The sequence below is a fragment of the Chiloscyllium plagiosum genome, unplaced genomic scaffold, assembly GCF_037043375.1.
Source record: "Chiloscyllium plagiosum isolate Xiang-an unplaced genomic scaffold, Cpla_swu_hap1 HiC_scaffold_30, whole genome shotgun sequence".
Lineage (NCBI taxonomy): Eukaryota > Metazoa > Chordata > Chondrichthyes > Orectolobiformes > Hemiscylliidae > Chiloscyllium > Chiloscyllium plagiosum.
Genome location: NW_028270168.1, coordinates 24305273 through 24327401, shown reverse-complemented (window position 1 = coordinate 24327401; position 22129 = coordinate 24305273). Strand labels below are relative to the sequence as shown.

General features: G+C 40.8%; 1 protein-coding gene across 8 annotated transcripts in view; it reads right to left on the bottom strand.

Annotated features, from left to right (window-relative positions):
- LOC122563627 (fatty acid-binding protein, brain-like) overlaps positions 1-7197 on the bottom strand; it is a 173172-nt gene extending 165975 nt beyond the window's left edge. For 4 of the 8 annotated variants that reach the window (XM_087976815.1, XM_087976811.1, XM_087976814.1 and 1 more), the window contains exon 1: positions 6693-6841. The gene's annotated coding sequence lies outside the window, so the exon portion shown is untranslated. The other 4 variants (XM_043717608.2, XM_043717603.2, XM_087976807.1 and 1 more) reach the window with 4 other exon arrangements.
- Positions 7198-22129: the final 14932 nt, after the last annotated feature.

The following is a 22129-nucleotide window of genomic DNA, read 5'->3' as shown; positions in this document are numbered from 1 at the left end:
CTCACTTTCAATCTATGCTCTCTAGTTTTAAACCCTCCACCCCACCACATTGGAAATACCTTTTTGCTATCTACTTTATCTATGCCTCTCATGATTTTATAGACCTCTTATAAGGTCGCCCTCAGTCTCCTATGCTCCACAACAAAAAGTGCTAATTGGTAATGGCAATATCACATACCCTTCCCTGAGATATAATGCAAAAACAAAAATCAATAATGTCATCCATACACAATATCCTTTAAATAAGATATGCAGCTTTGTGACAAAGTGCCATAAATTTGGGGCACAGGAAGTCAACAATGGGCATATCAAGGTATAGCAGAACGACAGAGGGAAAGAAAAGGATTGCTAAGAATTTGCTGGAACAGGGTTTCTCACGGAACACTCAATTTGTTCTTGTTTTTTTTCTTTACTCTCAGCTCGAAAAAGTAGTTTTGCAGCATATTATTGGGAGAGGGAGCTGCGAATGATGAGGTCAGCAGCTCATCAGGGAATTCACTGGATAACTGTCTCCTTAATGAGAAAAGCAGAGGAAGAGCAGAGAATAAATAAGATGAATTAGAGATAAGTACAGAAATATAGAGAATACAGGTTGGATGGTGGTGAAGTGGGTGGGTGGGGGAGTGAGAGTGTGCAGGAAGATAAATCTCACCATTTTTTGCAGTATGTCTCAAACTTTCTGCAGCTTCTTCAATTTGGTTTACTGGCACAAATAGAATTCTTCACAATGGAACAGATGATGGTGAGCTCCTGTGGTTGGGAGGCTAATGACAATGGCATAAGACATCTTGCAATTTGCTACTTCTGATGTTTCTATTCATTGCCCCAATTATCTATTATTTACAAACTATTGTCATTCAACTCTGTGTTTAAACCCAGCAATTCAGGCAGGAATTTCCTCTAACTTATAACCACTACTAACATCACTTTGACATAAGTGGTGTAAATCTCCTTGATACAGATCAACAGGCTTTGCACTGTAATTCTGACAAGGTAACACCAGTCCAACAGGAGAGACTTCAAAATAATACCCTGATTCATAGCTCTGATGCCAAATTGCATCACTCACAAATCATTTCCTCCAGGGTGAGTATAGAACAGCAAAAGATAAACAGTAGCTAATCACTTACTTGTCCATCATCTTCTATTGGTACAGAGTGATACTAAACTGAAGAAAAGTAATTGGAGCGAGTGGATGACAGTTTACTAATTTTACTTCATTTTGCTTAAGTAAATAAAACAAAAAAGGATATTATTCATTTTTACACAAAAAAAAAACAAATTTGGTACCTCAGTTTGGTGTGAGATAGTACTAGGGCTCTCAAAAGAACATTTTGTCAGTTGGGACATAGACTTTGGGTCAAAAGATATAAACACACAAAAAAGCAGTTTAATATATTTTCTAAGTCAACATGTTCAGGGATATTATTATACACCTCTGGAGCAGATGGGATTTCAACATGGGTTTCATGGCCCAGAGGCAGGCACACTACCACTGTGCCACAAGTGCCACTTCTGTTCGATTTAAAATGCATAAAGCAAAACACTTAGGACGAATTAGCACTATTAAAGAATGGGATTATTCAGACCCGAGCTCTCGAAATTCCAAAGATCATCTTTTGTTCCCAACTTCAACCATCAAAAAAGAATAAAACCCCTATCAAAAGTACAGACTTTGACATAATTATAGTCTGGTAGGATAAGGGTATAGTTATCAGTTGAACAGATTCTCTAATAAACACAAACTCTCATATCCAGTTAAATCACAAAACATAAATCAAGTGGCTTCTATTCATTGAATATGGCTCCTTTGTTACAACACAATCTGTCTCAAACAACATGGTGAACTCAGTTATAACTGTCAGTAACTGTGCCCTGATCCAAGTTGTAAATTCCACTTCTACTCCAGAGGCACAGTATGATACTAAAATAAAAACAGGAAACACTGTAGAAACTCAGCAGGTCTGGTAGCATCTGTGGAGAGAGAAAGAGGGTTACATGTTTCGAGCTCAGTTACTTCAAAGTTAACAGCTGTTTTTCTGTCCTCAAATGTTGTCAGGCCCAATGAATATCTTCAGTATTTGTTATTTCTATTTCAGATTTCTAGCATTCACACCAAATTTGCTTTTATTAAACAGCATGATACTACCTCATGGTAGGCTTGCGTTGCTGAGGCACTTTCACTCAAAACATTTCTGCCACAGAAGTGCCTTTAAAAACAAGTTTATTCAATTGAATATCATTCTAAACGGGTCTTGTAGATAAAAATGGACAGTTCTCTACAACAATAACTGTAGGCTATTTCAATGCAATTATGAATGGATATCAGGTAGCAGAGCTATAACCATAAAGAAAATATTCTGTAAAACCCACTCCAATTAAATAAAAAAGGAGTTCTTGTGATGTTCCAATAAAAATCTCTCCTCTCAACAAGTTTTCATTTCTCTCAGTTTATGAAGCACATTTTCAAAGAACAGTGCTCAATTTTTGCTTCGACTATCACTTATGACAGACTAATACTCCCACCTCTGCACAATTTCATTACCAATGAACATTGTCAAAAACAGCTGGAAAGGAAATAGATGAAAATTATCTGAATGGATCCTGGCTGTGAAGTTATAAATAGAGCAAGCTGGATGAGCTAGTGTTGTACTTCATATGCATTCAAAAAGCACTCAACAATTATAACAGGAATAGAACTTAGTGAAAAAATTTGATACTTCTTTTGCCAATTTGCCTTTCCTTGAATTCACTGTGATAGTAATGTGTCAACTGATAATATAAATCAAGGCTCAGTCGCAAATGGAGTTCAGTTTAAGTAAATGTGAGGTGCTGCATTTTGGAAAGGCGAATCAGAGCATGACCGATTCGCTAAGGTCCTGGGGAATGTTGCTAAACAAAGAGACCTTGGAGTGCAGGTTCATAGTTCCTTAAAAGTGGAGTCACAGGTAGATGAGATAGTGAAGAAAGCGCTTGGTATGCTTGCCTTTATTGGTCAACGCATTGAGTGTAGTTGTTGGGAGGTCATGTTGCGATGTACAGGACGTTGGCTAGACCATTTTTGGAATACTGTGTGCTATTCTGGTCTCCCTGCTATAGGAAAGATATTGCAAAACTTGAAAGATTCAGAAAAGATTTATTAGGATGTTGCCAGGGTTGGAGGGTTTGAGCTATCGGGAGAGGCTGAATAGGCTGGGGCTGTTTCCCTGGCACGTCAGAGGCTGAGGAGTGACTCTATTGATGTTCATAAAATGAGGGGCATGGATAGGGTAAGTAGATGAGGTATTTTTCCCAGAGTGGAGGAGTCCAGAACTAGAGGGCACAGGTTTAGGGTGAGAGGAAAGATATAAAAGAGACCTAAGGGGCAATCTTTTCACGCAGAGGGTGGCACGTGTATGAAATGAGCTGCCAGAGGAAGTGATGGTAGTCGTACAATTACAACATTTAAACAGCATCTGAATGGGTACATGAAAATGAAGGGTTTAGGGGGATATGGGCCAAATGTAGGCAAATGACACTAGAGCAATTTAGGAATGCTGATCGGCATGGACAGGTTGGACTGAAAGATCTGTTTCCATGTTGTACATCTCTAGGACTATCTTTTATATATGTGTCTTTGGGATCTCCATTAATCATTGTGTATTATCAGCTGGGACACATCCTTTTTGTAGCATCATGGCAGAGGTTTTTATAGTTTAACCTTCTGTTAAAGTACAGTACTTCACACCCTCCACTATGTCAATGGTCACTCTTTACTCAGGTGAATACTTAGACAGCCAGTGTTAGCAAGTGACTGACAATGGGGGAGGAAAGAGAACTTGTGGTCATCACATTTACTTGCACACCTTCGATTTCTCTAATTCAAGGACACCAAAAACAATTTTAGCAACTTTATAATTATCTTGCTGAGAAGTGCTGATGCAGCACAGTTCAAGGCTCAAAACAGATCCTTACATCTCAGATATTCACTGGTTTCACCAGTCAAGCAATTCAGGTATGAAATGTGCCCTGTACTTCGATGAGATTTCTTGCCCATGGGCAATGGGGAAGGTAGTCAGAAAAGTCAAAGCTATCACAGACCCAGAATTTCTCTAATCAAGGCCAGAAAAACCACACACTACTTCTACCAATACCCTGCAGTTTCTAAATCATGTCAGGTAGCATCACCCAGATGCCAATCCCATGGGAGAAAATAGTCAACTTAAGAATCAATTTCCTTGCATACCGTACTGTTCCAGAATCTGAAATTCTAGAAAAGAAAAGCAAATATTCTTACAAAATATATAATATTTTAAAAAGTGTCCAAAACATCTGTGCCCCTTATCCAGATGTGTTAAAGTCAAGTGATGGAACTTAATCTTTCAACAACCACCTACTGAAGGAGCAGCACACCAAAAGCCAGTGCTGCCAAATAAACGTGTTGGATTATAACCTGGTGTTGTGTGTTTTTTAACACAAAGATAACTTTTGCATTATACTTTTTTTTCAGTTGTTCCTTTTATCATCAAATTACCTTTATATTCTCTCAAAAGCATCTTTCCCTGTCCCCTATAGGGGTCAGTGAGTGTTGGAAAAGATCTCCCCACAAATGGGGCCAGTATTCAAAACAATGGTGGGTTTTCTTCCGGAAAGAAAATTTCAAACAACATATTAGAATGCACCAATTCATAGGCAGCTTAATCAAACACTCTGTTTTAAAAATATCCTCCAAAAGACAGAAGGCTTCTAAGTGAAGCCTATAGTTCTAGAAATTTGAAAAACACTGGAGAAAGACAAGTAAATACTGCAGCTTTCTTTACACATATCCCTTCTAAGCAATATCTTAACATTTAACCAGCAACCTCAACCACAGTGCCAGATTGTAAGTCAGGTAGCTATATTTAAAATTTAGGCCACTACAACAATGCAATACTGAGACTGTACTAATGACAGTGCACTATCTTTCAGAGCAGACATTAAGCAAAGCAACATCCACCCTCTGAGGAGGGTGTTAAAGATCCAATGACACAATTTTGAAAAATAGCAGGGGAAGTTATCCTTGCTATCCTAGCCAACATTGATCTGCTAAACATTATCCCTAAAATAGATTACCCGATCATTGTGTAGTTCAAATATAGGGGCTTGCTGCGTGTTTCCTCTAACACCAAGTCAACTTCTAAAGTACCTCTGCCAGAGAAGCTTCTGAGGCATCCCTTTTAAAAAAAATGTTCAAGGGAAGTGGGCGTCACCAGTTGCCAGCATTTGTGGTGGTGGTGAGATGCTTTCTTGAAGCAGTGCAGAGGTGTAATAAGATGCCAAAAGGCATTAAATAAAACGCGTCTCTGTTTGAGAATGGGTGGTTCCATTAACATTGTTACGAAATCCCCTTTCAGTGTTTTGCATTCACCTCTACAAACTGGTTCCTTAAATATACTCATTTATCACAACTCTCAAAACTCTTCAGATACTGTACAATAATTTTGAGGTGTGCTAACTATTTGAAACAAACAGAACACGACTTAATAGAATAATAATGTTAATATTACCTCAAACAGGTTGAGGTAAAAATAGTTACACTGGCCCAGTATTTGCTTCAAGAGCATATCCGCCGAGGCGGCAACATGTCCAAACTGAACCTTTTTTTGGAAATGGGAAATTAACTGACGGACTCTTCCAGGAAATCGGCCTCCCAGGAAAATCCCAATTATTACTGGCCTCAAGAGCTCACATCCGAGAACAAATATTTACAAAGAAAATCGACTGGGCGTGTGGGGGAAGTTTGAGTTTCGAGAAACAGCTGGAAATGTGGAATGAACCAATATTTACAGTTCCAGTGTGCAGTGGTGATGCCAATTATGGGGAAGAAAATAACTCCGACATATCGCAATAAAAAAAGGGTGTCGCGTCAGCACTGGGGTCAGGTCGTTTCCAGTCGCTGTACCGTAAACACAAAGATTGCTTTAAAAAGTCTATTAAAATTAAACAAAGTGACGGGCAGTGAACACGGTGTTATGTCCAGGACAGACGATTACAACATCCCGAGATAAAATAATACAACTAGTCAGACGAAGCAACTTCACTCAAGAGCTGGAAAGACCCTTAACGCCAAGACGCGGTTATAAAAATGTCCTGACGCGGTTCTTTTTTTTTCTTTTTCTCTCTCCATTTAACACAGCACCACACACGGGGGGGGGACGGGACTTAAATCACATGATGTACAAATGCATGTGATTTCCACACAGTCACTAAGGAGAACTCAAATTTTAGTTGGAGCTATTCCATATAACATAATTTGTTGGAGGGTGGGGAGGAGGAACGATTTCTTTTAAACTTTAGCCTCAATTTTAATTTTAAAAAAGCCTGCATTTTTGCAATTACTTCTTCGCAATCTCCCTGCTTACTACCAGTTGGCCCTGTGATATTTAAATACAATTTGCTGACTCGCTTCTGAATTAATCCGAGCAGGGGAAACGCTGTCCTGTATTCATGAAACTGACAGAAATTGGATTACAATAAACCGGTCGGTTATGTGACTGCCGTAACAGGGAGATATGGTAGAGGTAGTATTGTCTTCGTTGATACTTGGGGGGGCGGGTAAAATAAATAAACGTGACAACTGCTTTCCAAATCTGACAATCTGAACACAATTCATGCAAGTTTATCATTCAATAATTGTTTTTAGCAAAAAAAGATAAAAGTATTGTGCCTCTTACCCGAGCGAAAACGAAACGATAAAAGGGGGGAAAAGCAATATTTGTGAGCTGCAAAAGGTGCTCGGTTCAAATCAAGTCAGAAGACAGGAATTCCCTTGTAATTCACACATCCAGACCGCGTCATCCTGTGCAAGGTTTCACCAGTGACACAATTGTATCGGGTACCAAGACAGCGACTTTACCTCTACCATTGCAGCGCCGGGGGGAGGAGGCGCGGTCAATGTCGACTGCATCCATTAGGATTTAAGTAGGCGTCCATCTTCGGTTGCAATGAGTGTTTCCTTGCTGTAAAAGTCGACGGCTGCCCGTGCTGCGTTCTAAAGAGAAGTGTCCTCCGCTGACTTCTGATGTTTAGTCCAGTGGCCACCCCTCCTGTCTGGAGCGGGTGGCCCGCTCCACAACAATGCCATGTATTTGCATTCTGGCGGTGTTGCCAAGTCCAATACATGGAGCAAAGGGAGAGACAATGAACGGAACCTGGGATTATAGCACCAAACAGGCAATTCAAAATCCTCACACATGGCTGGGAGGAAATTGGAACCAATAAACACCCACAATTGTGAATATCCATGCGAATAACAAAACAAACCTGGACGTTCCCAGCAACTCTGCTGTAACATTTTTTTGTTGTCTTAAATGTAATCAAGACTGTTAAATAACTGTTGTTCTGACAGGTAATGGAGACTTTGGATTCCCAGCACAACGGTTCACTGTAGATCGAGGGTTTCCAGTAGATTTTCTTCAAACAGGAGTGTTCGACGTTTTAAAGCAGTAACGAACGGCAGATGACAACTAAGCGTGAAGGAACCATGGAGGGAGAGACCAAGCCTATTTTTTGAACTTTCCAAATAGTGACTGTACTTTTGGCACTAACTGTGTGTTTGTGTTATAGCTTGTGGTCACTTTTCTTTCTGAGTTGGAAGCTCTCTTTCTCAGAAATATACGCATGTATAAAATGTACGCCTTATTGACCTGCAAATATAAACATTGTTATCTGTCTGGATCACGAATTTAACCTATGGTTGATTAGAAAATAGAGCCACATTACTTTCATCAGAACAGTATTTTGCCTCCACTCCACCCAGTTTGCCAGTTAGTATAAAACACAAGAACAGCCAACATTTCCAAAGCAGCATGCTCAGAATTTCATTCAAATACCAAATGCAGGCAGCCTTCAGTCAACATACAAGGTCACAGTACACAGAATGACCAGATGATTCCTGATCGCAATGTTTGATTGGCAGTTTAATTCATGGCCTGAAAGTAGTGCTGGTGGCTTTAAAATCTCACACTTCAGGAACTGACAAATTCCTTCCCTATACATGATTGTAGACATTATGCTGACTTAAGAACACAACATATGATGTTGAAGGGATGTAAACTTAATGTGACTATGATGTTGTGACGATGAAGGAATTTGAGCTCTTTCATAAGAGAGGATAGAATGTAATTTCAAATGGAGTCATAGGGATGTACAGCACAGAAACAGACCCTTATATCCCACAGTTACAGATGGACATCAAGGTAAACACATTGCTGTAAATTAATAGTTTTAGCATAATCATACAGTCAAGTTTTATTTAATAAATCTCAATGTCACAATATAAAGTAACAACTTGCATGTATGGGCAGCTTTTTCACGCAGAGGGTGGTGCGTGTATGGAATGAGCTGTCAGAGGAAGTGGTGGAGGCTGGTACAATTGCAACATTTAAAAGGCATTTGGATGGGTATATGAATAGGAAGGTTTTGGAGGGATATGGTCTGGGTGCTGGCAGGTGGAACTACGTTGAGTTGGGATAACTGGTTGGCATGGATGGGTTGAACCGAAGGGTCTGTTTCCTTCTGTACATCTCTGTGTCTCTATGACTCTATAGAGCAGAATGGTTATAACACAAACCTATTTGCCCTGTCATCCACATGGGCTCTTTAAAGTAGCATCTTACCTCATGCTGCTACATATCTTGCTGCACATTCTTCCTTTTTTTTAGATAATGACCTAAATTTCTTGTAAAATGCCTCCATTCCAAATATTTCCACCATATTCTCAAGCAATGCAGTCCAGATCCAAACTCTTCAATGCGTGAAATAATTTTTGTCTTTGTTGCTTCTTTTGCCAATTACTTTAAATATAGCATCCAGTGCCTTTAACATTGTAAAGGATCCCAGGCATTTCACAAAAGCCTATCATTCAAAAGTCAACAACAAGCAACATAAGGAGATAAGAGGTCAGATTTGGTCAAAGAGTGAGATTTTAAGGAGTGACTTAAAGGAGGATAGACCAGTAAAACATCATGATTCCATCACTCCTCAGTTTACTGCTATTTTAATTACTTAGCAGCAATTATACTGAGCAATATTTTAAAATTACGTTTATGCCTCTCATAAATCACAAGTTTCTGGAGTGGCCGGTGCAAAGACTAACATGTTTGTGCAGTTAAAAAGTCATTTAATTGGATCATAAATGTATGACCATACAAAGCACTCTGCACCAAAGGCAACTGATTGGATAGCTTTGATGTTTCAAGGCTGTTCATAAACAAAGTTTTACGAGCAATGCCATCATGGGAAGGCAAGTATAAAATTAACAAGCCTTTTTCAGAACTTGATCAAAATAATTTTAATGTTATCACTTTTGTATTTGCAGAATAGTTTACCACTTAAGGACATTAATGCTGCATCAATTTACCTTCTTTTGGGATTGAGCACAGCAAGAACAATGGAGATAATCACATCCAATGGTTCCCAATATGCTGGAAGTCAGATGCTAATGGCAAGTTAGTTAAAAAGCTTCAACTTTGTCCACCCCATGCAAACACTGGCATCTCTGCATAATGGCAACTTAAAAATTATTATCTATAAACATAAAGGGCACAGAATATTTTCTCAGACATAAGATTTGGTAGATACATATTGGAGAAGATACCCTTTATTTCCTTATTGAGGTTCTCTTGTATTCTATGCTTCTATGTAAACTATATCACATTGAGAGAATTTTTTGTGAAAATGTAATGAATTTTAATGTGAAAATGCATTGTACAAGAAAATAATACCAATAACTTTTGGGAGAAGATTTGTAATTCGGGTGCTTGTTGTTGTGGTTCTGTTCGCCGAGCTGGGAATTTGTGTTGCAGACGTTTCGTCCCCTGTCTAGGTGACATCCTCAGTGCTTGGGAGCCTTCTGTGAAGCGCTTCTGTGATGTTTCTTCTGGCATTTATAGTGGTTTCTATTTGCCACTTCAGGTTGTCAGTTCCAGTTCCAGTTGTCAATCAATAAGCACATCGACCTGGACCCAATATACCGGCCACTGCAGCAGACAGCTGGAACTGACACCCGGAAGCGGCAGTGACAAACCACTATAAATGCCGGAGGAAACATCACAGAAGCACTTCACAGAAGGCTCCCAAGTACTGAGGATGTCACCTAGACAGGGGACGAAACGTTTGCAACACAAATTCCCCGATCGGCAAACAGAACCACAACAACGATCACCCGAGCTACAAATCTTTTCACAATCTTTTCACAATCTCATTCCTGAAGAAGGGCCTGTGCCCGAAACGTCGAATTTCCTGTTCCCTGGATGCTGCCTGACCTGCTGTGCTGTTCCAGCAATAAAGTTTCAACTTTGATCTCCAGCATCTGCAGACCTCACTTTCTCCACAATCTTTGAACACCTATGGGCGAGAGACACTAAGACAAGCCAGGAAATGGGAATCCTGTGCCAACCGCCTAACCGCCACATACGAACAACTCCGGTTCCTGCATGAATGCCGAAAGAATCGAATCCTTCCACAATGTGTCAGGTACAGACCACCAGTCAACAACCCACAAGCCAGAGACACAGCCAGACAGCACGGACTCAGGATGATCCAGGTAATGATTACAGACGCACAAATACAGACAAGACATTGCTCGCCAAAAATCATTAATTTCAAAAACCACCAATCAGGAATGGATCCGGACCATAGAGCAGGCCGTCACCATAGGACAGAACAGGACCACACACGGCAAAAACACGGCACTAAAAGAAAAAATGGCCATACTAACACACAACAGAGAGGACACCAGAACACACTCCTGGATTAGAAACCTCTCCCACAGACAGCTCACGGACACAGAAAGAACAATACTGGCCAAGGGACTCAACTACAACAACAGGGACGCCAAGACAGCAGACATCCTAGCAGCACTAGAATGCACACTCAGGAACAATGGACTAACAGAAGAGACACAACAAACAGTGAGACAAAGTATCGTACCTCTGATAACAAGGAAAAGACAAACACATAACCTCAACACCAAGGAGAGGGAAGCACTAAAAGCACAAAGAAACGATAAGAACATAATCATACTACCAGCAGACAAAGGCAGAATGACGGTCATCCTGGACAAAGCAGAGTACATCCAAAAAGCACAACAACTACTTGCAGATACCAACACCTACCAAAAGAGGGAGTTTGACCCCACCCCACAGCTCACCAATAGGATAAACAACACACTGAGGAACCGACAAAAAAACGGACAGATAACCAAGTTTGACCTACAGAGAATGAAACCTGAAAGCAACAACACTCCCAGATTCTATGGACTACCTAAAGTGCACAAACCAAACATCCCACTCAGACCCATCATATCGCTACCAGGGACACCATCACACAAACTTGCTAAAGAACTACAGCAGAAACTGAAACACATGATCAGCGGATCCCGACACTCGATACAGTCAACATAGGAATTTTTGGACATCATCAGAAATATACACATAGACAAGGAAGAAACTATGGTCTCATTCGATGTAATGGCACTGTTCACCTCTATTGACAAAACCCTAGCCAGAGAAACAATAGCCAACCTGCTGGACATACAGAACAGACAACAAGACGGGAAACCTATCAACAAAGACTGCATACTCAAACTACTGGACCTGTGCCTCGCAACACACTTCACATTCAACAACCAAATATATGAACAAATCAACGGCACACCCATGGGCTCACCCATCTCTGGATGCATAGCAGAAGTGGTAATGCAAAGGTTAGAACAAACAGTCTTAACGCAAATTCAACCCAAACTCTGGGTCAGATATGTAGATGACACCTTTGTAATCATTAAAAGCACAGAAATAGAAAACACACACCGGATCATCAACGCCACACTCACAGGAATCCGATTCACTAGAGAGGAAGAAAAGGACAACCAACTCCTATTCCTAGACGTGATGGTACAGAGAACACCGAATGGAGAATTCACCACAAAGGTATACAGGAAAGCCACACACACAGACCAAGTCCTGAACTACGAAAGCAACCACCCCAACACACACAAAAGAAGTTGCATCAAGACACTGTTCAAAAGGGCCACAACACACTGCAGCACACCAGAACTGCAAAGAGAGGAAGAAGAACACCTATCCAATGTATTCGCCAAAAACGGATAACCCCGCAATTTCATCAACAGATGCCTAAGGGAAAGACAACGGAATGAGGACATGCCACAACCCAAAGGACTAGCCACACTACCATACATCAAAAACATTTCTGAACTGACAGCCAGACTACTGCGATCACTAGGACTCATAACAGCACACAAACCAACAGCCACTCTTAGACAACAACTCACCAGGACGAAGGACCCGATACCCAGCATGAGCAAAACCAATGTAGTATACAAAATCCCATGCAAGGACTGCACAAAACACTACATAGGACAAATAGGAAGACAGCTAACGGTCCGCATCCATGAACACCAACTCGCCACGAAACGACATGACCAGCTGTCCTTAGTAGCCACACATTCAGATGACAAGCAACATGAGTTCGACTGGGACAACACTACTATTATAGGACAAGCCAAACAGAGAACAGCTAGGGAATTCCTAGAGGCATGGCACTCATCCACAGATTCTATCAATAAGCACATCGACCTGGACCCAATATACCAACCACTGCAACGGACAGCTGGAACTGACAACCGGAAGCGGCAGAGACAAACCACTATAAATGCCGGAGGAAAGATCACAGAAGCGCTTCACAGGAAGCTCCCAAGTACTGAGGATGTCACCTAGACAGGGGACGAAACATCTGCAACACAAATTCCCAGCTCGGCGAACAGAACCACAACAATACCAATAACATTAAGTGGGACTTGTTTACACCAGAGAGAACCGATCTGCTGTGTCCAAAGAAATGTACAAATGCTAAAAATGGCTCTCAGCATTATTATCTTGTCCTGCATTATAGCAGCTATGTTTAAGTTAGAAAGAATTAAAACATTCAGCAAAAGCTAATAAATAAACTGGTACTATTCACTTTATAATCATTGTACTTCATACTGCCACATCAAGATCGTTAGTGTTCCCCCAGGACTTATCCGTAGCCCCCTTTTATTTTCTATTTGCTCCTCAGCAATGCCATCTGAAAGTGTTAAGTTTCACCTGATGCTGATGCCATTCAGCTCTACCTCACCTCCACCTCGTTCTATTCGTCTACTGGCTATGTTATCAGTCCTTTTATGGCACACGGAATAATGTACAAGCTCAGTTTTTTTTTAACAATTAAATATTGGTAAGACTTTTGTCTTGTGACCTGGTGACAAACGTCTTTCCCTAGCTATTGACTCCATTCCTTTCCCAAGCAACTAAATAAGAGGAAACCAGACTGTAGCCTTGGTGTCATATTGATCCTGAGATGAGCTTTTAACCACGATCATATATCATACTGTTGGTAAGACCATGTATTTTCATCTCCTTAACATTTTACATCTTCGCTCCTGCCTTAACTCAGTATATGCTGAAACCATCTTTCATACATTTGTTACATTTAGACTTGATTACTCTATTCCTAGTTAACTGCCCCTACTATACCCTGCATAACTCTGGGTCATTCAGAGATTCTGTTTCACGTGTCCTTACTCATTCAATATTTCATTCACCTAGTATCTGTTTGTTTAAGGACTTACATTGGTTCCTAGTTGTGCAACCTTGTTATTAAAATTCTCATTCTGTTTTTGAAATCACTGCAAGCCTTCATATCTCTCCCTGTCTCTGAAATCTGCTTCAGCCCCACAACCCTGAAGGTTATCAGCTCATTTAAGCCCGGGGATCCCTCGCTTTAATTAATCCACATTGGTGTCTACGCCTTGCAACTGCCTAGGTTTGACTGTCTGACCCTCTCCAAATGATTACCAATCTTTCTTAAGATGTTCTTTAAAATCCTGCCTCTTTGATCAAGCTTTTGGCTATTTATCACAATATCGTGTCTAATTTTGTTTATAATGCGTATGTGTAGCACCTTGGGACATCTTATTAGATGAAATATTCTATATAATGAGTTGTTTCAGTTCAAGGCTACTAATGAGTTACAGCATGCTACTTTATTTATGTTTTATTGACTACTTTTGCTCAGCAAGATAAGAAGTGTCAGTGGATGGAAATAATTTATACATATCTTTGTTCTATTACTGTGTATAACACAATCAATTACAAGCTAAAGTCCTTATTCACACATAAAGGGCAAAATCAGAAAAATATCCATTCTGATACTGACCTTGACTTTTTTAAGTGTGCTTGTAAATCACATCAGTAATAAATAGTGTTTCATGTTGAGTACTTAATTTTCAAAAGATGGTCCTGTCTCATTCTGCACAGATTTTCATCCTATTGATCTGAGTTTAATTTAAGGTCAGGTTATAGAGAAGTGATTCAGAGTTATTACCTAAAATTCTAAGCAATCCTATTGACCTAATTTACCTTAACTTATTATTAACCATGAGATGGCAGATAGATCAAAACAATTTACAGCATTTATATCAGCTTCTTTCAAGGGGAGCAGTTTTAAGTATGAAGTAGTTGTAGATATTTGTGTCATTATATGCACGAGGCTGGACGAACACAGGAAGCCAGGCAGCATCAGGAGGTCAATGTTTCAGCTGTAACCTTTCTTCAGGACTGGGGGTGGGTGTAAGGGGAGCTGCAGATAAAGGGGGTGCGGGGCAGGGTGGTGAGGTAGGGATAGATGAACACAGGTAGAGGGTACAACCTGGCTGGAATGAATCTGGTTGGTTGCTGGAAGGAAGGGTCGATGAGAGGAATGGAAGGGTCGATGAGAGGAATGGAAGGGAGGGGAAGGGGCTGGGAAGGGAGTCATGGATGGGAAGGGAGGTTATTTTAAATTGGAGAACTCGATGTTGAGTCCTCTGGACTGTAGGCTGCCCAGGCGGAAGATGAGGTGTTGTTCCTCCAATTTGCAGTCTGATTCATTGTGGCATTGGAAGAGGCCAAGGATGGTCATGTCAGAAAGGGATGGGAAGGGGAATTAAAATTGGCAGTAGCTGGGAGGTCTGGTCAGCCCCTGCAGGCCCAGCTGAGATGCTCGGTGAACCATTACATAAGTTTATGTTTGGTCTCTCTGATGTAGAGAAGACCACATCGGGAGCACCTAATGTGGTAAATTAGGTTTGAGGAGAGGCAGGTGAACCTCTGTCTCATTTGGAAAGACTGTTTGGGGCCCTGGATGGAGGTGAGGGGGTGGTGTGAAGGCAGGTTTTGCATCTTTTCCAGTTGCAGGAGAAGGTACCTGGGATTCAGGGCAGTTGGTGGGGAGAGTGGCGCAAACCAAGGATTGGTGAAGGGAATGGTCCTTGCAGAAGGCAGAGAGGGGTAGGAAGAAGAAGATGTTCTTGGTAGCGTCCAGAACAAATCAGACCGCAAATTGGAGAAACAACACCTCATCTTCTGCCTGGGCAGCCTACAGCCTGGAGGACTCAACATTGAGTTCTCCAATTTCAAATAACCTACCTTCACAACCCCCAACTCCTTTTCCAGCTCCTCTCACTCTTTTCCAGCTCCTCTCCTAGAGCCTTCTTTCCAGTCACCAACCGCATTCATTCCTACCATCAACCAACCAGTTCGTACCCTCTAATTGTCTTCACCTATCCCCACCTCAACACCCTGCCACCCCACCCCCTTCATCTGCAGCTCCACTTACATCCAACCCCATACTGAAGAAGGGTTACACACGAAATGTTGACTTCTCCTCCTCCTGATGTTGCCTGGTTTGCTGTGTTCTTCCATCCTCCTGCTTGTCTACCTTGGATTCCAGTATCTGCAGTTTGTTTTGTCTCATTACATGCACAGAGCATACAATTTAGATTGACACTTTGTCACAATGCTGAAGGAATGCTGCATTGCTGTATGTGCTAACGTTGAATCATATTTTGAGCCAAGGCTTTTGTTTCATTGGTGGATGGACACAGAACCCATGACACTCTTCAAAAAAAAGAACAGGATTACTAGTCTCTCAACCATCATGAGCAAACAGGTTACTTGCCCATTTATGTCATCTGTTATTCCCTAAACTTTGTTAGAGACAGGTTGGTTGCTACATATGCCTGTAATATCATTGGTGTGACTTTACCTCAAAAATGATTCCTTGGTTGTAAAGCGCTTTCAAAAATCCTTAGTACATGAAGAAGTTCTGTTCTTTCAGAAGTCAAGCAGAGGTCTTTATTAGGAGAATTTGGCAAATGTTTTGTTTTTGTTGATCAATAACCATTGTACTTTCAGAGAAACTTGTCTATTTTGTTCTGCTTGGTAATGAAAAATGTGTGCCCTTAGACAAACTGTAAGTTTATTGAAAAAACACAAATTAACAAACCCAATACAGTCAAATTGATTATGACTCACCTGGGTTCTCAGAAGTACAGCTAATGTTCTTCAGTGTGGTATATATTATTGTTTTCAGTAACGAGTCACTATAGCACCAGATTCTTATAGCCACTTAACTGAGCATGCTTTTCAACATTAGCAGCATTTTATTTCGCAATCCATTTGTGATCTGAGTAGACAACATTCCATGTCAGTTTGTTAAAACAATGTTTGGCTTACTGTCAAAATCTTCCATCCTAGTCCATTTAATGTGGTGCACAATAAGGCCCGTCTCGTTTTACTTTCTATCATCATGTCTCGTTTTCAAGAATTGCTGAAGTTATTGGTTTATTATAGCAATTAAAATCTATCAATTAATCTTGCAATTAGACTGTTGACAACTTTCCATTCTAGCTGGCCCTGAATTGGGATTCTAACCCAATATTTTCTCAATACAAAGACTGCCAGCTTTCATCTCTGTACCTTGTGCAACTCCAGGTTTGCCTCAGCTTATCTGCATTGAAACCATCATTTTGTTATTTCTGGTGTCAACTATTTTAATAATGTCCTTAGATAATGGCTTGGGAGGGAATGATTTTGATGGTAAGAAAACAAAGTTGGTGATGGGAGAAAGAAAATGGTGTTGGCCTTGATTAATTTGAGGAAATCTAGGACTGGACAAGTATTCTGACAACAGAATGATTGGGGTTGGGGGAGGTATTAATGAGAGAGTTGCATGACACTAGTGTATATGTGATCATTTCTTTATGTTATCGTATGATGTCACTTAGAGATAATGTGTAGGTGAGAAATAAAAGGGGTGAGAAGGTTAGATGTTTAGAGGATTACAGAGGTGCCTGCTTTAGAGAGTGAAGAGATATCACTGCAAGAGGGTCCTTTGCTATGACTGACAGATAAGATGACAACCAGGCAAGGACAGTCACACTCAGCTGAACAATAGAGAAAACATATCGGAGGAGATGATGTATTTGACTATGTCTAATTCTGCAAATACATTGAGATGTTTCAGGAAACATAATGCACCATGGTCACATTTACAAAGCATATCTTTTCCAAATTTGATGACAACGCTAATTATTCAGTCTGATTCCAGCTGTTTAGATTAGATTCACTACAGTATGGAAACAGGCCCTTTGGCCCAACAAATCCACACCGACCCTCCTAAGAATAACCCACCCAGGCCCTTGTCCCTCTGAATGATGCACCTAACACGCTGGGCAATTTAACATGGTCAATTTACCTGACCTACACATCTTTGAACTGTGGGAGGAAACTGGAGCAAACCCGTACAGACTCGGGGAGAATGTGCAAACTCCACACAGTCGCCTAAGGCTGGAATCAAACCTGGGACCCTGGTGCTGTGAGGCAGCAGTGCTAACCATGCACCAGGATCCCTTGTTCTCTCCTTTTATCCTCAGGGTGAGGTACATTAAATGGACCCAAAATACTAAACTGGGCAAAATTAATTTTATGCTTTTAGGATTTTGTTAAGCGAAATAAAGTCCTCTTATAGCCATTGACTTCCTTAAACAGATTTTGGAAAGTAAGTTGAGGACCGGCCCTTCTCACAGTTGTGCATTTCACTGCCTTAAATTATTTCTAACTTTTTAGAACTCCTCTTTTCTAACCTTTCAACATGTCATATTTGCAAGAACTTCTCAGCAAGTCTTGTCTCTTTGCATCTTATGGTAGTTTGGGACAATGACCAGCTTTTCTTTATCTTCCTGAACTTACACCAAGAATGTTCCTTGGCGATGTGCAGTAGTTTTATTGACACAGAAATTTCTTCTCCAAAGATTTTGCAAATTCCCACTAGATATATGAATCGTATCCATTTAATTCTTTCATAGATTTTCCCATTTATACCTATTGCAACACCACTGACCCCAGTGTATCAGGATATCTCCCTATTCTTTCTGTTAAAAAATGGATTTCTTGTGAATTAACAGAAAAAGAGAGGATTCACATTTGACTGGTGGAGGTAGATGAAATACAGACCCCATAACTTAAATAGCACCTGGTTATTTTAGGCAACGCCATGCAGTTAAAGGCACCCATTTTCTATTCTCATCATTTTCAGTTACAGAGGTACTGCTTTAAAGCTCTGATCACTGCGCTTCAGGCAAAGTAAAGTTTTCATGTAGCTTCAATACTTCCTCAGACCTCATCAAAGTGTGATTTCCTTAATTACTTAATGTTCTTGTGGTGCAGAGGTAATGTCCCTACCTCTTGGCCAGGAGGACGCACATCAAATCCTACCTGCTCCAGAGGTGTGCAATAACATCTCTGATTTGAAAAAATCTTATACATGCCAAGAAATTGCCAGTTGTAATACCACCTTCCTATCCCTACAAAACCATAACTTAGGTACCCCTTAACAATCCAATTCTTTCCATCCCACCAGCCTTCACATTCAATCGACTATCCCCAAGGATTTAAGCCACTTCCATCCTGACACTACCAAGCACATGTTCCTTTCTCCTCCCTTTGTATTATTCCAAAGAGACTGATGAAGAGCTTATGCCCGAACCGTTGACTTTCCTCCTCCAGAGATGCTGCCTGACTTGCTGGATTTTTCCAGCAACACACTTTTTGACTCTGCTCTCCAGCATCCCAAATGCGTGGGTTTGCTCTGTTTCCTCCCGCAGTCCTCACTTTCTCCAAAGGGACTGTTCCCTCTGTGATATCTTGGTGCACACCTCCATCACTCCAAATCCCACTTCCCTTTTCACAGCACTGTCTAAAATAAGTGCAGAAGTTGCAACATTTGTCATTTCACCTCCGCCCACCCACCAAACACTCCTTCCACAATTTCCTTCAAGTACATGTAATGTATTCACTGCTTATCACATGTGTGCCTCTAAAGTAGCGAGACCAAATGCAGGCTGAGATTTCTTTGCTGAACGCTGCCATTCTGTCAGCAAATGTGGATGCAAGCTGCTGGTAGCTTGATATATTTTAGTCTTTGCCCACTTCCATCTGCCTGAACCATTTCCTTGAAGTTAAAAAGAAGTTCAAGATCCGGAGTAGCAGCAACCAATTAGAATTTTACAACATCCCAGATGTAACATTGAGCTCAATAACTTCACTTTTTGTATATTTTTCAAAGCGTGGGTACTGACAATTATTTTTCTGATGCCATGTATGGTTCCCATGGATTCATCTTTTGGTTCTTTATTTGCTCCATTAGCAATCTTGTTTTAAATTGTACATTTTCCCTTTTCTCATTTAACTTTTCCTGCCTTCCATCCTGCTGTGGACCTTCACTTTTTCCCTTTCCTCCCCTCATTCCTGCCCTTTCCTGCTTCTGCAGTCGCTTCCAACCCTGTTGCATTTGTAACATTTTCTAGCACATTTTGAGAAGATTTGTAGCTCAGGTGGAGGTTCTGGATGTAGATTTGCTCGCTGAGCTGGAAGGTTCATTTTCAGATGTTTCATCGCCATACTAAGTAACATCTCCAGTAAGCCTCTAGACAAAGCACTAGTGGTGTTTCCTGCTTTCTATTTATATGTTTGGGTTTCCTTGGGTTGGTGATGTCATTTCCTGTGGTGACATCATTTCCCATGGTGATGTCACTTCTTGTTTTTTCCCCTCAGGGGGTGGTAAATGGGATCCAAGTCAATGTGTTTGTTGATAGAGTTCCGGTTGGAATGCCATGCCTCGAGGAATTCTCGTGCATGTCATTGTTTGGCTTGTCCAAGGATGAATGTGTTGGTCCAGTCGAAGTGGTGTCCTTCCTTATCTGTATGTAAGGATACTAGTGAGAGAGAGTCATGTCATTTTGTGGCTAATTGATGTTCATGTATCCTGGTGGCTAGTTTTCTGCCTGTTTGTCCAATGTAATGTTTGTTACAGTTCTTGCACAGTATTTTGTAAGTGACATTAGTTTTGCCTGTTGTCTGTATAGGGTCTTTCAAGTTCATTAGCTGCTGTTTTAGTGTGTTGGTGGTTTTGTGGGCTACCATAATGCCAAGGGGTCTGAGCAGTCTGGCAGTCATTTTCGAGATGTCTTTGATGTAGGGGAGAGTGGATAGGGGTTCTGGATGCATTTTGTCTGCTTGTTTGGGTTTGTTGCTGAAAAATTGGTGGACTGTGTTCATTGGGTACCCATTCTTTTCTAATACACTGTATAGGTGATTTTCCTCTGCTCTGCATAGTTCCTCTGTGCTGCAGTGTGAGGTGGCTCGTTGAAATAATGTTCTGATGCAGCTTCGTTTGTGGATGTTGGGATGATTGCTTCTGTAGTTCAATATTTTGTCCGTATGTGTTGTTTTCCTGTAGATGCTGATTTTAAATTTCAACCATTGGCTGTTCGCTCTACTGTGACATCTAGGAATGGCAGTTTGTCGTAGTTTCCCTCCTCTTTAGTGAGGTTTATGCCAGTAAGGGCATCCAAACATATAAATAGAAAGCAGGAAATACCAGCTTTGTTCGGAGACTCACTGAAGATGTTACCTAGTATGGTGACGAAACGTCTGAAAATTAACTTTCCAACTCAGCGAGCAAACGTACATCCACAATATTTTCTAGTTCTGATGAAATATTACTGGCCTGAAGTGTTAACTCTTTCCATAGATCTTGCTTGCCCTGTTGAGTGTTTCCAGCTTTTGGCCTTTCTGTTGCTGTGGTAATAATATTCTGACCGCAGACACTGGGGGAGTATATGCGTTCCACACGGGTGGTCGCCCAAGGCTGGGGTCAGGCTCGGGTCCCTGGCACTGAGCCATTGTGTGTGGAATTGACATTTGGAGGAAGTGGTGGATGTGGATGTAGTTGTAACGTTTGAAAGACATTTGGATGGGCACACAAGTGTGACGTGTTTGGAGGGATATGGGTCAAGCATGGGTGGGACTGGTTTGGTTGGAATTGTGGTTGGCATGGACTGGTTGGACCAGAGAGTCTGTTTCCATGTTCTATGACTCAATTGTTCGTTTAACTGCTTCACCACCTCCTGCTATGTTCCATGGTCACTTCTGGAGATTATTTGGAATATTCGGTACAGTTACTGTAACTCTGGTAACTTAACTGAAGAGTTCAGATTTTATTTGTCTGCAATTTCAAGCAAAGTCAGAAATAGAGTCTGTTGTATCATTGCACAGATCTCAGAAAAGTTATATCCTTAAGACAGCATGATGACATAAAGACATGTGACCCTCTTGTAAAAAGGCTCTCCAACCCACTCTCCTTCAGTTAAGCAGTCAGTCAGTCAATTCATCAATAATCCAACTAGTCAGTCTTGTATATATTGTAATAGTAACAAAAATAACTATTAGAAGCCAAACTAAGTCTAACAAATCACATCAGTGTCTATAGTTAGGGTCGCTGATAAAATTCAAGACACCTGCCTCATCAAAAACCCAGATTTGGTGTAATATATTACAATGGCTGACATATAGGAAAACACTTTTATGATATTATCCTGGCAATGATGTTTTATCTAAAGGAAACCACTGCCTTTTTGAAATACTTGAAAGCATAAATATGGGGAATCTTCACATTATGTTTTACAATTTCTCAAACAAACAGTGACAGCAGGTGCATTTTTTTTCTCATGGTGCCTGAACAAGTTCATCCTTAAAATTTTGATTAATGCCACATGATCAATCACAAATCCATGTACAGCTCAGTCTCCTGGTTAAAGCAAGAAGCACTTCCTCACAGAGTACAATATGTATTTGAAATGTGGAACTCCCTCTCCCAAAATGGGTAAAGCTGGAGATCAATTGAAAATTTCAAAACCAAGTGAGTTAGTTCTCAACTGAAAACAACAAAT